At 55.8% G+C, this 17,199-nt stretch overlaps 1 long non-coding RNA gene across 1 annotated transcript in view; it reads right to left on the bottom strand.

Moving 5' to 3' along the window:
- Positions 1 to 9,036: 9,036 nt before the first annotated feature.
- The window catches only part of LOC116822137 (uncharacterized), a 12,205-nt gene continuing 4,042 nt past the window's right edge, over positions 9,037 to 17,199 (bottom strand). Inside the window, exons 2-3 of the long non-coding RNA XR_004373083.2 lie at positions 10,806 to 10,893; positions 9,037 to 9,791 (exon numbers count right to left, since the gene is read on the bottom strand). This is a non-coding gene — a long non-coding RNA (uncharacterized LOC116822137). The remainder of the gene's footprint in view (positions 9,792 to 10,805; positions 10,894 to 17,199) is intronic.

Here is a 17,199-nt window from a genome sequence, read left to right as displayed (position 1 = left end):
TCACATTGGCAGCATACATGCGCCCGCCCAGTGCTTCTGGAGCTGTCTCGCTAAGCCGCAGGCGGCCAGAAGCAGCCGTTCCCAACGGCTTGTCACATTCCTCATGCGCTTCCCCACAGACAGGTAGTGATTTGTAAATATTAAAAAACCCTCAAATTGTAGATTTGCAGCACTGCCTTAATACACTGCCTGGCTGCGGTGACGCATGCCGCAAAGGGACTGCTTTTTGCTGCTGCAGAGAGCAGACACATCTCAATGGGGGCCTAGTCCCACCCCCCCAGCAATCCCATCAGACAATTTATTTCAGACCCAGAAATCCAAGGCTCCCAAAGCATCCCAAGCCCACTCAGCTCTTAGCCCCATCGCATACGCCTCTCATCGTCACTCAGTGGCTTTTGGGCTATCTGGTGAGATCCCATCATACCTATCTGCCATCTCCCACTATCTTCACGCAGAGCACGGTGAAGGTTCTTGGGGACTCAGGAGACCTGGCTTCAAAGCCTGGTTCTGCCCCAGACTTCCTGGGAGACCTCAGGGGAGGCACATCACCTCCCATGCCTCAGTTTCCCATCAGTAAATTGGAAATGATAAACCTCCCCACATCTGTCCTGTCAGTGTAGACGGTAAGCTTGTCAGGGCAGGGAGAGTGCGCATAACCCTAAGAGACCCGTGAGCTCAGCTGGGACCATTAGGTTTACCCTACCTCTACTAATGAGGTTCATTGCTGAGTTGCTCTGAGCTCGTGCTGTATGGCGTGCTTTGTTATCCTCTCCCGGTTTGTTACAGGGCTGGCCCGTCGAGCCGGGTGCGTTCTGGGGTTCATTACAGCACTGGTCCCGACAAGCCACTGCACACAGCCCGTCTGAGCACTTCGCTGTCCTCCCTGGGCTGCCTGACAAGGCCTCCACCCAGGTCCCTCATGCCTTTGGTTGCTGTTGTCGCTGGGAGGCATTTTGTGGCAAGGATCATTTATGTCACCGTGGGGCCAGGAGGGTCTCTTTGGAGAGCAGATCTGTCTGGCGCCCAGGGAGGGAAGTGGGTAGGATGATCAGATGTCCCAATTTTATAGGGGCAGTCCCAATTTTGGGGTCTTTTTCTTATATAGGCTCCTATTACCCCCCACTCCTGCTTCCGATTTTTCACATTTGCTGTCTGGTCACCCTAGAAGGGGGGCCGGTTCCAGGTGCATCATGTCCTTTTAATTCTGCTGAGTGGCAACACCCCTTCCCCCTGCTGCAGACTGGACCTTACCCCTTCAAGCCCCCCCACCCCCACCCCTTGTCCATCACAGGAGGCTGATGTCGCAGGTATTCCAGGCTGGAGTCCCGTGCCTGGGGCTTGGCGAGTCCTCACCTCCCTGCTGCGCCCTCTCACTCGCTGCTTCTCGCTGCAGAGATAATGATAATTGCTCTCCATCAAAGGATCCCCAAGCACTTTCCACACAGATTAGCCTAGCCACCCAGGGAGGCAGCTAAGTGTTAACTCACCCAATTTCACATAGAAGTGAACTGCCAAGCTAAATGACTCACTTCAGGCGGCAAGCTGGCAGCAGAGCTGGGGACAGAACCCAGGAGTCCTGCCAGGCGTGACCCTCTCCATATGCCTGGCTAGGATTTCAGACCAACCAAGAACACAAGAACTGAGCACATCCCTCCCGGCAGTGGCTAGCACCAGTTGCTTCAGAGGCAGGTGTAAACCCTGCAGATGTAGAATAATCTACCCCGCCCCACTCCTCACACACACAGAGTTTATCCAAATCTCTGATAAGTCGAGTTCATCTTAAACCCTGAAGTACAAAATTGACTCACCCTTCCAGCACTCTGAGCACTCCCAGTTATCCATCCCGCTTTGGACCTTGCCAAATTTGTGGCCTCCATGATGTCCGGTGGCAGTGAGTTCCGCAGTCTACGCACACATTGCTTTACACAGAGACCAGTGCAGGATGGAGCAGGATTTCAGGGGCCAGATCCTCCATGGTATAAATGGATATGGCACTCCCTCTGTTTAGCTGGTTTACAGCAGTTGGCTCTGGGAGTTTCGCCTGTGGATGCCCATGCAGTGCAGCTGCAGTCAATAAAGCCCAGTGTTAAGTAGTCCTTGCAAGTGTGGTGAATGAAAGACCCCCCCAGGAGCTGGGACACAGTCCTGACTCCCAGCCCCCATGCACTAAACATTAGAACATAGCAGCAGGCAAGCGACACAATGGAGAAGAATCCTGGAGCTGCTTAAGTCACTTGAGCCCAGGGCCCGTGGGACTTAGGCTCCTAAATACCTTTGAGGATCTGGGTCTGGGATCCTTGCCCACTGGCCAGAATAAAGGGAGCAGGAGGACCTGGCTTCAGTGAAGCACCAAGCGCCGGCTGAAACTCCCTTGAAGTCAGTGGGACTTCAGCATGTGGCAAGCGCTTTGGCTGAATCGGATCCTGTACGCCCATGGGAAGCCCAGGGCTGTGTGGGGGCTGCATGTCTAGATTCCTCAGTGGGTTTGGCTCCCAAGCCCTGACCTACTTTCCGCCTTGGGGAGCCCCAAACCCAACCGCCTTGGAACCTATTTACAATATTTACCAAGGTCTAATGATGAGCATAATTAGCAGGGGACTGTTCCTGCTGCAGAGATCTTTGAAAGTGAAAAATACCATCGCCGCCTGACTCAGGGAGGCGGCTCCACAGAGCCAGGCCCAACATCAAAACCCGAGTCTCCTTTTACCTTGGAGGATTAATCTTTTTACATCTACTTTTGCAAATGAGGCTCGTTTGCATAGACTGCCGCACAGCCCAGCTCCTTTCCTCCCTGCAGATCGGGGCTGTCGGACCTGCCCTGCCTGCTGGGCCAGGAATCTGGGGCTATGCCACGGGCACTGCCAGACCCCAGTTCAGTTCAGAAACCACAATGATGGGCATAAGACACTGAATGACAGAGACTCAGCCGGGCCTAATGGTTCATATGGGCAAGCTCTTGAGAGACTGCTGTGTCTCCCTGTGCACATGGGCCGCGCCTAGCCCATCGTGGGAGCCACCAGTATAGCTAATCATTTTTCAGAGAGGGTTCCCATGGATGTGCTCACCACCTGGCACAACCTGATTTCCACCAAGGAATAATAATCCTGAAAACCTTCCACCGTGAAACATCTTGAGGCAAAATCACAGGAGAACCTCTGTTCTCACGAGCTCGAGAGATTTATGTTATCTACCTACCTATCCCCATACGTACCGGGATATCTATCGTTCTGTCTATCTCTCTAGCAATCTACTAGCAGTCCGGATATTGCGCAGCCTCGTATATCTTGTTGCCTGGCTCAGGAAAACAGACCCCCTACCAGCTCTAATCCAGAACCCACAATCGTAGAGAGGGCAGCTTTGAATCCAGCCGCCTGGGAATTGCAGGAGGGACTGACTTTGGGGTTGCAGTTTGCCTGGGCAGATTCCTTCGCCTGACAGCCACATCGGGGAACAGCTGTAGAAGAACAGCATCATTTATTAGTGGCCTATTAATCTGTTAATCATTTGGTGCAAATGAAGTGAGTGTGTCTATGCAAATACCGGGTCCTTTGCATACGTCCCTGAATTCCTTTCTCATTCATTACTGCCCGGAAACCATAGGCCTGATGTCTAGGAAAACAGAGCAGATATGTACATTAAACAGCCAATTAAAAAATTAACAGATCCAAACTGAGCCTGATTTGCATGTGCAAATTAACTTAATTACCGCCATTTCTCCCAGCCCTCCAAGGTGCAGCTATGGAAAGGGGCTCCCCACGGCATCTCTAGCTGGCAGGTGCTGCCTTTAATGTTATTAACCCATTGCAACAAACAGCTAGTGTACCCTCTGCTGCATGGAACAGGAACCGAAGGAGCATGTGTCTCAGCCCCTGTACCGCTAAGCCGGGATAGTGATTCTCCTGCACATCAGCTGTGTGGGGTCTGTGTGTTTGGCGCGTGAGAGGGAGAATCTGTAGTGCAGCTCCTGGGATGACCAATGCATGATGGCAGGGGAGAAGAAAAGTGGATTGGGGCAGGGACTAGCCCCTGGTGTAGGGTAGCGAGCAGCTGCAATGCATTCCAGCTATGCTGAGCTCTGGCAGTGGGGGGAACACGCTCTGAGAATCCCTGAACTTCCCTAGCTGACGCAAGGGTATCCTCTGCCCCTGCTCCCAGCCCCAGTGTTGTAAGCATGACGGGGGGTGTCCCAATTGCACTGTACTGTGGCTGTTTGTTACATCCCCAGGGTCCATGGGGAACCATGGACACCAGAGAGGCAGCTTGTGCAGCAGGAGCTGGACAGCCCCTGTGCCGCCCCAGGATACGCGGAGCTGCCTTCGAGCACCTCCTTGCATCCCCGTCCCCAATGCAAGTGCAGGGTCGGGGTGACCAAGGATCAGGCCCCAGAGAAGAATCTCCCTCTCGCCCTTCCCCCTCTTCCAGACACAGGTGCCTCCCATGAGCCTTTGCCACCAGCTGTGTCCAGGATCCAAGGGGAACAGGGGGTGGAGGTACCTGGCAGGGTCAGGTGCTCTGGAGAGGAAGCTGCACCTTGCACTGTGTCATTTCCAGGTAGAAGAGGAGCAGGGGTGAGTAGAGTCTAGGCTGCCGTGGAGCCTGGGGCCAGCTCAGGAGAAGAAGGGGGGACAGAGAGGGAGATGCTCTGGGAGGGCGGATGATGACACCTCATGCTCTGGGGATGGCCCAGTTCCTTCCAAAGCTGTTCCCCACATTTCAGACACAGAAAGGGGAAGAGATTTGAAGGCTGGATTTGTCCAGCCTCTCTGAGCATTGGTATTAAGGGTAAGAAGCCTTCTGAAGACTCAGGCCTTGGCATGGTGGGTCACTCTTATTATGATCCCCATTTTACAGATGGGGAAACTGAGGCACAGAGCAAGGCAACGACCGAGGGTCTACAGAGACTCATTGGCAGAGCTGGGGACAGAACCCAAGAGTCCTGACTCCTAGCTCCATGCTCTGATTACTAGACCACACTCCCTACTAGTGCTGGGGATGGAACCTAGGAGTCCTGATTGCTGCTCCCATGCTCTGGCCACTAGCCCACACTCCCTCCACTTTTAATGGCAGCAGAGCTGAAAACATGTGCATGTGTACACAACCCCAAATGGATGTACATAGGCACACCCATGTGCACACATGCACACAGGTGCACTCTCAAGCATGCAAGCACACACACATTCCACTCTGCACATGCACACACATGCACTCCCATGTGCACACACTCACTCCACCCTGCACACACATGCACTCCCATGTGCACATGCACACAATCCTAAGCATGCACATACACACACACACTCCACCCTGCACATGCACACACATGCACTCCCAAGGGCATACACACACTCCCAGGCATGCGCGCGCGCACACACACACTCATTCTCCATCTCACATACGCACACACAATTCCCACATGCACACACACACACTTTCAGGTGTACACGCATGCACACACACACTCCATGCACTCCCAGGCATGCACACACACACATACTCCACCCCGCACATGCACACACAATTCCCACATGCACACACACACACTTTCAGGTGTACACGCATGCACACACACACTCCATGCACTCCCAGGCATGCACACACACACATACTCCACCCCGCACATGCACACACAATTCCCACATGCACCCGCACACACTTTCAGATGTACACACATGCACACACTCCACCCCACACATGCATTCCCAAGCACATACACACACATGCACCCCCAAGTGCATATGCACACTCCCAGGTGCACACACACACATATGCACTCCGCAACATACACATGCCCTCTGCATACATATGCCATTTAGGGTGACCAAATAGCAAATGTTTAAAATCAGGATGGGGCTGAGGAGTAATAGGAACCTATATAAGAAAAAGACCCAAAAATCAGGACTGTCCCTATAAAATTGGGACATCTGGTCACCCTAATGCCATTCACTGTCCCGCCCCACTCCAGAGCATACCCAGGGTGCCATGTGTGCCAGCAGGGACCCTTTTACCGCCCCGGCCTGCCTGGGCATTTGAAGTGAGCGGGCTGGTTCCCTGCCCAGTTCCGAGCCCCAGGTGGGTGGCTCTGGTGCGGCAGGCCCCACGGGATGAAAGGCACCGAGCCCGGGGAGGCTGAGATGAAAGGCAGGCTTGACTCACACACACAGAAATTCACACTCGCAGATGCCAGCCCGGCCCTCTCTGGCTGATTTGCCTTGGATGCAGGCAGAGGAGTGCCACCAGTGACGGGCAAAGCGGCTGCGTGCCAGGGCCAAGCAGCATTTCCCACGACGTTGCCAGGGGACGTCGCTTTTTCCCAGCTTCTCTTCTCTGTTCCCAGCTGCGACAGCAACCACTGAGATTAGTGGCGCCCCCGCCTCCCCCACCCCACACTCCTTTACAGACCCTGTCACCCTGCTGCGCTTCACCATGGAGATTAAAGGTAGCCGCTTCCCTCCTCAACTGAGCCATGCTCTGCCATTTCATTAGGGAGGCTTTCCTGACAGCCAGGCTTTGGAGATGGGGGACTAGAAAGGAGAGTGGCTCTGGCAGCCTCTCGGGAGGCGAGGGATGCTCAGCGTGAAAATTAATCAGCACAGAGACATAGCAGGGATGAGCCACAAGAAATCCCAGCAAATGGGCTGGTGGCCCAGCCCCCAGCCAGACCCCACGGGTGGGTTCCTCCGCCCTCCTCTAGCCCCTGCCCGCCACGGATCTCAAAGCACTTCACAAGCAGACATGAATGTGGTGACCTGGCAATAGGGAAGCGTCATTATCCTTCTTTTCCCTGGTGGGGGGTGGGAAATTAAGGCAAAGGAGCAGGGAGGCGAGCGAGTCACAGGACCCAAAATGGCTCACTCCCAGCTCTAATCACTAGACGACTCTCCTTCCCTGCGTCCTCTTCTACCAGCCCCGGAAATCCCAGCACTGCTGCTGTATCCCAGCCTTTGACCTGTGTTATCATGGGCGTGTATTATTTGTATTGTGGTAGAGCCTAGGAGTCCCAGCAATGGACCAGGACCCCGTCGTGCTAGGCACTGTACAAGCAGGACATGATGGTCCCTGCCCCATAGAACTTCCACCCTTGAGTGGCTGCCCCACACTCCGCCCTCGCCTGCAGCTTGCATCCCAGCCCTGCTATCTGTGACATTCGGGTCTGGCGCCCGCTTTGCCCAGCGCAGGGGGCAGGGAATGGAGATCACAGAGGAAAGGCTGATGAATTCGCCTTGGCTTTGTGAACACAAACAAGAATTGGCAAGGGTCACAAAACCCCCACAGGGCCACTCTTCCCTTGTCCAAACACAAAGCCCACTCCAGCTGCCCCTCGCTCCACCAGAGCAGCCCATGGTCCTCAGTCGACTGACGGACCAGGCCTGGGCTTTCATGCATATGGCTCAACACTGTGTGGCTCCTAGGACAGGGCATTGGGTTGGGGTTCAGGAGGCTGAGATCCTCAGAGGTACGTAGGCTCCTAACTCTCAGTGAGATCAATGGGACGTGGGCACCCAAGTGAACCCTAGCATCTGTCCCAGATCCGGGTCAATGGGGCAAAGCCCTTATGGCACCAGCAGTGATTGAAAAAGAGCTGATTGGCTAGACAAACTGTCAATCATCCAGCAAGAAAAGGGTGGGACTTTCCATCTCTGCAAAGGCTTCTGGGTAGGGAAGGTCTCTATAAAATCCCTGGCTTGGGGCTCACTAGGGAGCTGGAGTTGTGAGGCTGATGAGGCAGGTTGCTGGGACCTGGTGCGAGGCAGCTGGTGGATGAGTGAATGGAGTGATGTCAGGTTATGGAGCAATATCCTGTGTTGTTCTTTTGTTTGTTGGTTATTTGTGGGTTTTTTTGCCTAAACCCCTCTGTACTGGGGCCCACCTGCAAGTTTGTTTGGGCTGCCTACTGCTGTGCTCTGCTGTGGCCTCCCAGTGACATCCAGGGGAGTTAGGTGCTGAGAACCCTTTGCGGGACTGAGCCTGTCCCAAATCTGCCTCCTGGGTGACTTTAGGCAAGTCCCTTCCCCCTTTGCTGTGTCTCTTCCCCATCCCTTTGTTAGACTCCAAGTTCTTGAGGGGCTAGGGCTGTCTCTCACCGCGTGGCTGTGTAACACCTTGGGGCTACTGAAGTATAAATCCTAGTGCTAATAACAACCAGAGAGGATGGCACCCGCAGAGGGAAGGACTTCCAGCAGGAGATCTTTAAGAAGTTGGAAGATAGGAAGCTGCGGATGGCAGGCAGGTGCTCCGTCTCCAGCCCTGGAAACTGGGACTTGGAGGCTGCTTGGTTAGAGAGGTTCTGCCTCTTGGCTGTTCTCAGCACCAGCTTTGCCTCACAGCACGACTGAAAGCCGAGCCAGTGGGTACGCCTCGCAGCCAGTGCCTGGCTGCTGTCCCCCCATAGCACAACACGGGACATTAGCCCTCCCGCCCTTGCAAGCAGGGAGGAGGTGGAGAGAAATCCGGACCTCAGCAGAAGGTATGCATGTTGGGCTTCTTTGAAAAGATGCACCAAAAAATGTCAGGCAGCCAGAGGAGAATCGGCTACAATCCAGCAGCCATGGAATAGAATAAATACACTGATATCCTGCGGGAGAGCAGTAGCTCCAGAGGACTTTCTCTATCCATTCCCACATGTGCTCCTCTGTCTAGTCGTCACCAGACCATCTGCAGGGAATGCTTTGTCCCGATAACATCCCAGGGGAGGCAGAGTGGAGTTAACACAATCAGAATGTGCCCAGAACATGAGGTGTGATGCCTCACGGGATTCCCTCCCCCTCCCTGTCCCATACCACCCCGCACCCCCTGGAACAGCTTGGACAACTGCAGACCACTCCTCCCTACGCCCCCAAAGCTGAAACTCAGGATCTTGGCCTTCCTGTCCTTGCAGGAAGTGTGATGGGATCTTTACTGACCCTGAGTCCCTTGTGGGAAGAATGGCAGCACCGTGCCCCCTAGGACCGCACGGGGCCTCAGTACTGGGGGCACCACTTTTCCATGTCAGGCTCAGCCAGGCCTGATGCTGCTTAGCTGGGGAGCTCCTCTAAGGCTGGTCCTAACCCTCAGGCCTTATTGGGGAACGCATGTAATGACACGGGATCCTCTGTAACCAGATCTGTTTTGAGGACCTCAGTAACTCAGCTGGAAGTTAGGGGTGTGTTGCAGGAGCGGGGAGGGTCTATGGCCTGCGACGTGCAGGTCAGACTATTGATCACAATGGTTGTGTCTGGCCTAATGGAGGCCTGGGAATGGGGCCTCGCGCAGAGGGATGCTAACGGGAGCCGCCACGCTAGGGCAGGGCACTGACCCAGCAAGGGGTGTTGGAGCAGTCGGCATGGAGGCAGAGCGGGAGGCCACTATCCCTGTTGCTGGAGTTATCTCTGCCTAGCACAGCTCTGGTATCTGCTGCTCCCTGCAGGTCTGTGTCCTGGCTAGGGGCTTACCGCCCTGAGGCTGGCTGGAAGGATGGGGAAAGATGCCTTGACTGAGTGGCTGGAACCGGGGGGGGGGCGGTGGGCTGCCTCTGTGCCTCCTCTTTCATGGAGGACGTCTCTGTTCTCAGCCAAAGGTGGCTGACAGGTCGCAGTACCGCAGGGACCTTTTCCTAAGGGATCAAGCCAGTTCTTGAGCCTGATCCAGGACCAGATCCCCACTGGTGCAGCAATTCCTATGCGAGTTGGTGGGCCGCACCAGCTGGAGCTCAGTGAGAGTTGTAGGTGCTGAGCGGGTCCCTAGCACCTCGGGATTAGGCTCTGTAGGTTGCATATCCCCCATCCGGCGATCTGGTGGCTTCCCAGTGCTGAGAGCTGTAGATGGAAGGAACCATCCTTAATGCGCTAGGCTGGAATCCCCAAAGGCCTGACAGTTCACGAGCAGGAAGGGCGCTGTATCGACACTACGAGCGGGGACCTGCCCGCATCCTCGGAGCATCGCTCAGTGCTCAATGAACAGCAGTGGGGAGCCGAGGGGCTGAGTTGGGGCAGGACAGATCCAGCAGGGGCTGCTGCAGGTCAGGCTGGGATGCATCAGCAGAGCTGTGTGGGGAGCCCAGGGCTGGGTCAGCAGGGAGGTTGTGGGTCAGGATTGGGGTGTCCTGGCTGGGATGTGTGGGGAGCCCAGGACTGGGCTGCAGGGAGGTTGTGGGTCAGGATTGGGGTGCGCAGAGACAGGACCGCGTAAACTTAGAGTTGACCATCCCTGATGGGTTTGTCCAGCCTGACCTTAAAAACTGCAGTGACAGCGATCCCACCACCTCCATGGGAGCCTGTTCCAGAGGTTAACAACCCTGAGAGTTTAAAAATTGGTCCTAACATCTAATCTAGATCTCCCTGAATCAGTGCCGTGGTCCATCCAGGCGCGTGCACTGGGGTGCTGCAGCTGTGGGTCCTATCTCTGGAGCGGCCACTGAGCTGCTGGGCGACCTTGGGCAAGTCTCCCCGAGGTGGGTGTAGATTGTAAGCTCCTCGGGGCAGGGAGTAGCTGGGGGGCAAACCACCTCCAGAGAGCAGCCTCCTGGCCCACACTCGCTAGGGGCTGGCGTAAGCCCTGGAGTGGGAAAGTTTATTGCCCTGCCAATCAGCAGGAACAGGCATGGCCCGCCAGCCTCGTTTGCTGGCTGCATTACAGCGGAGGGGAATCCTGGGCAGGGCCCTGCGGGAGGCTTGGGGGATTGACACAGGCTCCTGCCAGGTCTGTGACCCTGGCTGGGGACAGGGGTATGGAAAGGAGTCCTGTAGTGTTCACAGGACCTGAGGGGGAGGACGGGAGTGTGCACTGCCAGGGGGGAAAGGCAAAGGGATACAAGTCTGAGCATTACCCACCTCTGAGACAGGGCCCCGGCAGCTGAGCTGCAGGGCCCAGGAGGTCGCTGCATCTGTCTGGTAGAGAGACCTCAGTTGTCCCCAGCTCCTGCAGTGGGAGAGGAGGAAGCAGAGGGCTTTTTCGGGAGCACCATCTACCAGGCGCCTACAGTGGGCCCCTTACCATGGCCCCTGGGCTCCCCGCTGCCGGCCGCCAGGACTCTTGTTTTGCATCCATCCAAACTGTCTCCATTTCGGACGTTGGTTTTCCCTGAGCAAGGCGGTCAGGAGCACGGGTGGAGATGCTACCAGCAGCTCCCCCTGGGCCAAGTTCAGAGCATTGGGCCCTGTGAAATACAGGCCAGGTAGCGAGGGGAGTCCTCGGTGTGCATCTAGCATCAGGGAGAAGGAGAGCCCCGCATGTCCCGAGCAGGCCCCAACAGGTGAAGCCAAGAACTGCAGAGCCCGACTGGGCCAGACTAAACCTGGGTTTCTCTTCTGCCTCTGCCTGGATGGAAGGAGACCAACCAGTAGGAGTCAAGGGAGCTCAGCACTGTGCTGGGGACACCTGGAACCCTGCAGGATTAGGCCCATAGGGGGTAGGCAGTCTGATGTACAGTGCCCCACATGGGGGGAGGGAAAAGCAGCTTGGACCAGTCCCTTCGAGCCTTTGGTTGAAGCATCCAGCATCCCTAACCAGAAAAGGCCTCCTGGCCAGCAGAGGAAGCCGCCTCTGCCCCAGGTAGCCAGCCAAGAGCTAATGAGGTAGTCCCAGGCCAGGACCCCATTGTGCTAGGCACTGGACAAATCTGGAACACAAGGACAATCCCTCCCGCAAATCTGTATCTGCTCCATACATCCACTTCCACGTCCCCGTTCTCTGGGACGATCCACCTTTCTCCAGGGGAGCCCACAAGACAAACACCTCCCAAGGACTGCATGGCATCTCCATGGTGTCTGGCAATGTGCCACCAAGCTGTAGGGAGTGGGGCAGGAGCGCTGGATGTGGAGGGGCAGTTCCTGGCTACTCCACTCCTGGCGTCTTCCAGCAGGAGGTGCTGTAGGGAGCGGGGCAGGAGCAACTGCTGCAGAAAAGAGGTAAAAATGCCTCCCTAGAGAAGCAACCCGCCCCTTGAGAGGGCATCCACCGTCACTGGCCCCTGGCTGGGTGGGGACGGACAGCAGGCGGTGCTGGGAGGGGGCTAGAGGGCGGCCCTGGTGACAACCCCAGCAAAAGCTGGCTCAGCCCTCACCAGCCGATGCTTAATTGGGTGTGCAGGATCCACTGGCAGACATCTGCTCCCAGGGAGTGCAGGGAGGGAGCCATCAGCAGCTACTTAGGAAGGAAGTAATTAGCATGGGGGGAGGGAAATGTTCTCCAGCAGGGTGGTAAGTGCACAGCTGGGGCAGAGGCAGACAGGGAGCGCAGGGGGGCATAGGCTCAGCAAGGGGTGAACTGGGGGCTCTGCCATGGACCTGGAGGAGCCATAAGCAAACGCCAAAGCGCTTTGCTGATGCAAATCTTCCCAGTTGAATCTGGCCTTAATTCCCAGCCCAACCCCTTCTTCTGCCCCTCCTCTTCCCCCCCTCCCCGGCCTCTGGCTGAACCCAAGGCTGAGATCCTGGCCCCATTGATGTTAATGGTGCTAGAATTTCACCCCAGATGCCACGTGTCCTTGTCCAATCCCCTACCCACTGGGTCATGCTGCTGCCTCATCTGAGACTGGCCCAAGTGACTTTACTCCCTCCCCACAAAGCAGAACTGGAGCTCCTTTGAGTCAAGCCATGGGCCGGGTCCTGTCTGGTGCAGGAATAGCAGGGGTGAGCAGGGAGGTGTGTTCCCATGGGATAATGAGCAGTAGATAAAAAAGAACATGGACTTTACATGCTTCTCCATACATGTGGGTGTATGGCCATGGCCTGTGCAGTGGGGCCTGTGTTAGAATACATGCAAAACAGGTGATGTTATGACTGTGTGTGCCACATCTGTGGGGATGTACACTGCAGGTAGTGTGTGTGTGTGTGTGTGTGTGTTCATACGTGCAGGGTGAATCTATGCATGTTACCTGGGGATGTAGGTGTGCAAAGCATGTTACACATTATTGCACATGCTATGTGGATATGCACACAGGAAGGGTCTTCCCCCATGTAGCATGTGTGGGGATGTAAATGTGCCAAGCAGGTCACACGTGAATGTACGTGTGACTTGATGCATGTAGTGTGTGTGTGTGTAGGGACCTGGATATGGAGCCGGTTGCATGCGCATGCAGGATAAGGCATGCCGATAGGAATGGGAGCTTATGCACAGTGAAAGCTGCCGCGTATTGGTGACCCAAGAGCCATCCAGGCCCCCCAGGCGACTGCTCCAGGCCCTGCTCCGTCCCTCTCTCATTACTGCATGCAGATTGCCGATCAATGCTATCGATTCCCTTCCTCAAAACTATCTCGCTGCTGCCTCCCGTCCCAGCCGGGAGCAGCTGTGCAGGGCCCGCACGCCGGCCTGAGCCACCCCACTGCGCTGGGAGCTGGGGAGAACCTGCCCCACCCATTCTGCCAGGGACTGGCTGGGACAGACTGCAGTCCTGCACCAGGGCCCCTGTGCTTCCTGAGTCCCCCCTCCTGGCACTGCCAGAGCAGCTTTGCAGACCCAGTGAGTTCAGGATTCAGCTCCCCTCCCGAAATGGGGGGCAGGATTCTCTAATTTGACCCTCTGTGTCTGCAAGGGGCAAGGGCACCGTGCCAGCTGCTCTCCCTGATTCTAGCATCCATGCAGCATGGTCACTTGTGAGAGCAGTCCCGGGGAGGCCGAGAAGGGCTGCCCCACCTCTGCTGAGCATGGGTGTGCTCTTGGGGGCAAGGGACATTACAGCGAGCCCAGCAGGACACACCCCAAAGGGTGATGGCGGGGGAGGACACCTCTTGTGCCCCCAAGTTTCAAGTGGCCTGGGCAAGTTGGAGGCACAGCTGATAACACAATGCTGCCCTGCTGAGCCAGGATGCTAGGCTGGGCTTGCCTAAGGGGAAGACGGGTGTTAGATCTCCAGGTTCCCATGGAAATCCAGTGCGAGTCGGTCCCTATGGAGAGCCCAGCCCAGCCCAGGTATTGCACAGCCTCCTTGCCTCTGCTACCCACAGGGAGATTCCAACAGAGCCCCCCTGGTTTCCGCTGGCAGACTAGTGACCCTGCAAACCCGTTGGCCTCTTGCTCTGCTTCAAAACCTAGTGGCCAGCTGGGGGCAGCAGGAACCCCCTGGAATCCACCTGAGCAGGCTCTGACTGAGTTCCCCTTGGTGGGTTGCTGGCAGAGGAGGGGGCTGGTGGGCATCCCATTCTGTATCCATGCACAGTTGCCTCTTGCAGGCTCTGTCTTTGCATCCCCTCCCCGGGGGGCGTGCGGGTCCCAGAGCTGAGCCAGGCAGAGAGTCGCTGCTGGGGTTTGGGGGGCGGGGGGGTGCACGAGACCAGATTGTCAGCACCCAGCAGCTGCCACCCATCTCAGTGCTGCGGGGTTTGGCTCTCATTTGCAACATGGGGTGAGAAGGGATCTTTGTTGTTCTCTGTGGGGTTGTTGGAGGCAGGGGATTCTCCACCGTTCTCAGTGGAACTTGCTGGGTGCTGCACCCTTCTTGAATGGGGTCCTATATAGCTCAGTCCTGCTTTTCAGCCTGGCCCAGAGATCGGCTGAGCTGGGCAGAGGTGGGTTTGGCATGGGCGTACGGCTGCCATTTGCACAGCCTGGATTTCATTTCATCAGCCCCGAATGGCCCGGGAGAGCGGAGCAGCTGCAGATCAGGTAATAGCCAAAGGCAGTGGGGGTCAGGGATCCCTGGCGGGCTGGTTCAGGGGTTCATTACTGGAGCCCAGGGAAGGCCAGGGTGGAAGGAACGTGGGGACGGAGCACTGTCTGGGGAGAAGCCTCAGGAAATACCAGCAAGTGTCTGAACAGTCCTGGCCAGCGCTGCTTTCCCAGGGATAACTCCTCACCGTGTTTTATTCACAGGACCAATCTCTGATCCTTTTGCAGTTAGGGATTGGGAACTCCTTCCTTTTCAATATTCAGGGGCTCTTTATTGGCTGCAGGTCACCAGATATTAGCCTGCAGATAAACGCATAGCACAGCACAGCACATCTTCCCCCTGCGCTGGGGGATGCCCATCCTGCCATCCCACCCGTGGCTTAGGGGCGACATGCACGGCTGCCATGTTATCGCCCACTCGCCCGCACTTATTTGTCCTTCACCCACCTTTCCTGTCTTGCTTGGATCTATTGATTTCCTTTTGCTCTCTGTGCTCCCTCCTCAGATCCACTCTGGACCTGCTTTTCATCCGAGTCCTTGGCCAGAAAGAAATGAATTGGGACTATCGCTGGTGAAGGAGTTAACTCACCTTTCTTCTAACACTGAGACCAAAGGTTCCCTCCCCACACATGCCCCTGTCATCCATTCCCCCTCTCTGGGTTTGCAGAGCCCAGGTCCCTGGGGCTGGTCAGTTCTGCTCCGTCACCATCTCCTCTCTCTCTCTGCTCCCTGTCTGTCTCGCCTGTAATGGGAAAAGCACAGAAATGAGGTAATTTACAAGGTAATTTATGAGTCAATGGGCTCATCTGCTGCCTATAATCCTAGCTGGCAATTGTGTGTAGTTTATTTTCTCAAATGCAAGCTTAAAAATGGAAAGATGAAGCGCATGCACAGGATCTCAACAGTGTGGGCTGCTGGCGTTAATATTATGGTACACAAGAGAGGCCCTGTTGTGCCAGGCGCTGCACAGCAAGAGACAGTCCCTGCCTCAAAGAGAATGCAGGTTCAACAGACAACGCAAACCAAGGGTGGGAGGGGAAGTGACCTCCCTAATGTCACCCCCTAGGTTAGGGCTAGGACTAGCTTCTAAGTCTCCTGAATCCCCACCCAGTGCACCCACCCTCTAGCCCACACTGCCTCAGGCTCTGTTAAGCTCTTTGCTTAGTGAATAGCCCCTGTTACAGATTTGGTTCCACTTCCTTGGAGCTGTGGGGTTTAATCACTGCCCTTCATTTAAAACAGCTGTAAAAACAATTAAGCTTTCTAGCAGCCCCCTCCTAAAACTAAGGCCTGTGTGAGTCAGCCCAAGAATTGAAACTACAGGGGTAGAGGGCTTGGCTGGGTATTGGTCTAGGTAAAAGAGTGGGCGTAGGGGCTGCACAACCAGGAAGCGACTCAGCAGAGGCAGGGACAGATGCAGGAGAGAAGCAGACAGACCCAAAGAAGGAATGTGCAGACGCACCCGCTGTGCTGGCTGGAAGAGGCTTTTTTGGGCTGTGAGCACAGAAACCATCTCCCTTTGTTTGGTTCCTTCCATGTTCAGGGAAACGGGACTTGGCACAGGCTTGGGAGACAAACAGGTTTGCCTCAAAGGCACCTGACTCCAGCCTCAATTTCTCCCACCCGGAACCACTCACAGGACCCTGGATTTTTGTCTAGCTGCTCAGGCCAAAGGGGGTAACAATCCACACGTATCCATAACACCATCAAACAGGCGGCCCCAGGCTACTCCATTCATCCAACCCATGAAGAATCATAGGATTCCTTTCCTGAAGGGCTTTGTGAGTGTTAAACGCACCGGTCACACCCTCCTCCTCACCCGCAGTCCTACTGGCTGCTTTGAGGGTCAGGCGCTGGCATTAGCCTCGGGGGCTCTGGGTACAGTTCCCGGTTCTGCCACGCACCCCCTTGGGTGACCCCCCTGAATCCCAGTCGCCCTTTGCTGCTTCTCTGCTAGAAAAGTGCCCCGGTCTCCCTAAAGCCATTTGAAAATCGTTGGCGAGTTCCCAGTTGGGGGAAATTGACAGGAGCACAGGGATTAGAGTGTTTCTTAACCCTGCAGGCAGGGTCATGGCCCTGTCTGTGCCACCCCAATCAGGGGTACAGGCTAGCACCAGTGGTACCGGCCACTACCCGGCTCCGCTGGCCTCCAATTCCTAATAAGCCACTTCCTGCCTTCGCCTGCAGGCCGCCCCTGCCCTGTTCTGAGCAGCCAATCAAGCCCATAGCAAAGATAGGAGGCCCTCTCGCCTCCAACTTTCTAAACCGGCAGTTGCCTCTTTAGTGCGGGGAGGTTCACCCCAGAATGCCAATGCGCCCATGGGCTTAATCATAGAATCTCAGGGCTGGAAGGGACCTCAGGGGGTATCTAGTCCAACCCCCTGCTCAAAGCAGGACCAATCCCCAACTAAATCGTCCCAGCCAAGGCTTTGTCAAGCCGGACCTTAAAAACCTCTAAGGAAGGAGATTCCACCACCTCCCTAGGGAACCCATTCCAGTGCTTCACCACTCTGAGTGGAAAAGTTTTTCCTCATATCCAACCTAGACCTCCTCCACTGCAACTTGAGACCATTGCTCCTTGTTCTGTCATCTGGTACCACTGAGAACAGTCTAGATCCA

The sequence above is a fragment of the Chelonoidis abingdonii genome, chromosome 11 (assembly GCF_003597395.2).
Source record: "Chelonoidis abingdonii isolate Lonesome George chromosome 11, CheloAbing_2.0, whole genome shotgun sequence".
Classification (NCBI taxonomy): Eukaryota; Metazoa; Chordata; order Testudines; family Testudinidae; genus Chelonoidis; species Chelonoidis abingdonii.
The sequence above is the reverse complement of the archived record's forward strand: the minus strand, read 5'-3'. Positions and strand labels throughout refer to the sequence as shown.